The sequence below is a fragment of the Tupaia chinensis genome, unplaced genomic scaffold (assembly GCF_000334495.1).
Source record: "Tupaia chinensis unplaced genomic scaffold, TupChi_1.0 Scaffold145257_1, whole genome shotgun sequence".
NCBI lineage: Eukaryota > Metazoa > Chordata > Mammalia > Scandentia > Tupaiidae > Tupaia > Tupaia belangeri.
The window spans coordinates 2,538,718-2,542,966 of NW_006205117.1; the positions used below are offsets into that span (position 1 = coordinate 2,538,718).

General features: G+C 38.6%; 1 non-coding gene across 1 annotated transcript; it reads right to left on the reverse strand.

The window, feature by feature from the left end:
* Nucleotides 1-267: 267 nt before the first annotated feature.
* LOC114006013 (U6 spliceosomal RNA) lies at nt 268-374 on the reverse strand. Its single transcript, XR_003547785.1, has one exon. It is a non-coding gene; the product is annotated as a U6 spliceosomal RNA (small nuclear RNA).
* Between the last annotated feature and the right edge of the window lie 3,875 nt (nt 375-4,249).

The window sequence follows — 4,249 nt, forward strand, 5'->3', positions numbered from 1 at the left end:
CTTCAAGATACACACAATATCTTTCTTTCATCTCCTGGCTTGCTTCACTCAGCAATAGATCTTCCATATTCATCTACTTTCTACCAAATGCCAGGGTCTTGTTGTTTTTTATGGTTGAATAGTATTCTATAGAGTATATGTGCCACACTTTTTCCATACATTCATCTATTTTCACATCTTAGCAATCATAAATAATGCTGCAATAAACATTGATGTGCAAGCACTTTTCTGACTGAGCATTCTCCTGCCCTCTGGGTAGATACCCAGAAAAATATGGAACACTTCACGAATTTGCGTGTCATCCTTGTGCAGGGGCCATATTAATCTTCTCTGTTACATTACAATTTTAGTGTATGTGCTGTTGAAGTGAGCACTAATTCCCTCTTTCATGAGTTTTTTGAATGTTCCTTCTGATATAAGGAGAATAGGCAGATGGATAGTTAGATGACAAGGCAGTCAGGCAGATTAGCCAGAGAAGCAGCTATTTAAGTACTTAAGTTTCTAAAAGATCATACTTTCTTTAAATACTTTTAGAGCTACTCTTGGCATTACTTGTTTCCTCCTACTGTTCTCACTGCAAGTTCACATTCTAGGCATCTCATCAGAACTCCTACATACTACCCTTCTAACATCCTTCATTCTCCATTCTCACCCTTCTGGTAATAAGGCAACATACTCATTCCACATACTATTCTCGGCCAAGAAGTTGATTTAGCATTTGATTTTATCACCCTTAGGAAGATACCACTTTCTGCAAGCTCCCATTACTGAAACACACAAAAAAAAAATAATAAGAAAGTTTTTCTCATCAGATTTTAGAAAAAGTCATCAGATGCAAATATGCTGAAATAATGGAAATGCAGTGAAAAAAGATGATCTCTGCCAATAATTCAACATTAACTCAAAGTGCCTTAGGGCAAAAGTATAATATGTCTGTTTTCAAGTGCATTGAAATCTGAGGTCCAAATATGTACTTTTATTTTCTGAAATAGAAGCAAGTATATTAGTAATTTGAATTCCCCTTGGCTTCACCAGTCTATGGACACAAATTTAGTCATGTTAATATTAATATGCAATTTTATTGGCTGGTCAACATGCCTATCTAACCAGAGGGCCTCAAATTTCCCTTCAGTTATTTCTTGAAATCTGTATCATATTGTTCAAAACTTATCTTACCTTCTTCTTCAACCTCAGCCTTCTCACTGATGCAAAACCACTAAAAGACAGCACTTCCCACCTGCCATAGCTTCTGGTTCCACCATGACCATGAAACTTTGCCCAAGGAATCATCGTTTCTGACTTAAAAGGATGAAAAGCTTTTCAACTGCTAAAAAGAACTTCGTTTCTCTGCCCCATGTAAAGTGGCCCTTTCTCTTCTTAACACCGTTTTATGTTATAACCTTGATTATATATATGACTGTGTATAAAAAATATACTCTCAGCTTCCACTTGCAAATGCTCTCTTGCTAGAAGTTTTGATACAGCCTGGGTCCCTCCTAGCCTCCACCTCCCCAATTTCTGCTCACTCAAACACAGAACTCCATCTCTAGTGTCTTTTTCTTTTAGTATAAATCAACTCACAAAGGTAAATAGTGGAGGGCCCTGTTTACCAGGATAACAGACTGGATCCTAGTATAGATTTAGTGAAAATTACTGGTATATTGAAGACAATTTTTGAAGAATAAAGTAGGCATATTAATTTACTTCTTTTGGGGAATGAAAGAAGTACATATATTAAAGGAAAGAAAAACTCAAGGAATCTCTACCTTACTGCAAACCTGAATTCAATCCTACCCAAACAAGTGGGAAGAATTTCAGTTTCAGATGTCATCACTTACAGCTTCAGAATGTCTCAATCAGCAACAGGCTCAAGCTCAGATGGAACTGAAACCCAGCAAGAATCCCCTAATGAATTTTCTAAGGTTCCTGAAATATAAAGTCCACTTGCATTGTAATGGCCCCGGAGTAAGGAGTAAGTCTTCAGACTTTGGTTATGATAATGACCAACATGGACCATGAGTGAGGGCCATTTGACCTCTTAAAAATCTCTCACTTAAAGGAAAGAAGCTTTTCATTTCAATACGTAAGATGTTTTGTAGACTGGAAACTGCTGGTTGTGAGCTCAGAGACTGATTCCAGGTTAAACAGTTCCAGACACCTGAAGAGGCATTTGATTATCTAAGACCTCATCAATCAAGAATGCCCACGAGATGATCATGCCTTCTTGAAACAATCACTGAACTGGTCATGCGCCTGGGACCTCTGCCCCTAATTTTGCCCTTAAAAACGCCTGTGGGGAACATTTCGGGGAGACCGAGTCTTTTCAGCATGAGCTGCCCACTCTCCTTGCTTTGCGTTTTGCAATAAATCTGTATTTTCCTTCATCACACCACGTGCCTATGCCTTGGTTTTATAGCGCTTGGACATGCGGACCTGATTTGAGTTCGGTAACAGAATGAGTGAAAAATAGAGCCAGAATAAAACACAAGTGGCAGTCATTAGACTATAAGGACCACAGAGTAGAAAAATGTGCTTAATCAGTTGACATCTGATGACACTAAGGTAGAATTTTGAAATCAACAGGAAAAATTGTCTGTTAAGAACTTATATGCAGGAAAGGGTCCAGATGGTGGTGCAAGGGTAAGACACAACACTGCAACGCTGAGCCACATGAGAAAGTTCTGAGTTTTATATCCAAAAACCTCCCAAGTGTGCTAAGCACATGAGCCCATGAACTGAAACTATTAGGTTATCGGGAAATTTATGACACATTTTTGTAAAGAAAAATACGTCATGACTTTCCCAACAACCTAATAGCTGAAGCTGGGGATAGATAATGATATCAAAATCTTGTTGGATATGCTCTCTCGCTTGCTTGCTCATGAAAGCAAATAAATAGCAATGAACTTTAAAACATCTTTTTAAAAAACAATCTTTAAAAAATCCTAAAAGCAAAAGTACTCAGTGCTATTTATTCTGCCTTCTACATTTTCTGTTTGATTTCATTTTACTTGTTGATTTTTAAATTTTACCTCAGTCTTGTCAGGTATTTCTTCAGACTAGACTGAGATTACAAAACATTCTACCCAATAAACGTAGGCTTGCTGAAATAGTTTAGTACATTTGGAGGAAGGTCACAGGGTCCACCCTCTACATCCCGTAGTTATTAACTGATAGATTCACAAAATTCAGTTTTATGGCTCCGGTACCCTACTCTATGTTTTAGAGACCATCAAATTATTCATTTCCTCCTTCCACAGTGATCTCAGAAGAGCGTGAGATCTAAATGCTCACCTGCAGGTAAATTGAAAACAGAATTTTCATTAGCAAATGAAGGGTGCAAACGAAAGCTTAATCTTGCTTTGTAAATGCAAATCACAAAGCAGCAGAGCAACCAGACACCCTGAACCTAGTAAAATCAGAGTCAAGTAAACATTCTTTAAATGGAATCCTGGAAGCTGACTTCCCTCTTTACATATTGCATCCTAGTGAAAGTTCCCAGCAATTAAAGGTGTTGAATTCATGCAGAGTGTCTGCAACACAGAAGAACCCCCGCACAGAAAATTGGGAGACACATCGCAGCATCAAGTACTGTAATTAAGAAAATTGCCCTATGAATACGAATGACTGAAAAGAGACTGAGCAACATGGCTCTTCACCAAGACAACCGAATTCAGGAGGGGCACCTGAGTCTCCAGGAGATAGGAGAAGGATTAGGAGGAGAAATAGGTCAGGAGCCAATGGATCTCAGTAATACACAGGAACCTGGAAGTTAGCAGATGGAAGATAAAAGCGAATGAAATGCACAGCTCTGGTGTAGAACACCATGGCTGGTGTTGCCAGGATGGCTTCTGTGATGATATCCAGGGCCTTGGTGTTTCAGACAAAGAACTGAACAAAACACCGATAATGAAAGGAAAAGGTAGTTTATTAAGTAAAAGTGAAAGCACATTCCTTAGAGGTAGGAGCAGACCTGAGTAGACATAGAGAGTGGCTCAAAAGGCCCCAGTGGTTGCATTCTAAGAGGTTTATAATTTTTAATCTGAATCAAGTTGGTCGGTCATTGGCTGAGTCCCCTTATTATTCTCATTTCATTGGCTCTATCAAATGTAGTTGGGCCTGCTGATTTCTCATTGGGTATTTCAAATATGGCTTAATCAGCTAAGATCCTGCTTACATTACCTTGGGCAGGGAATTTTCTTCCCGAATTGCTTTTTCTATCTAGCCATATTGGAAGACGCTTTAGCCT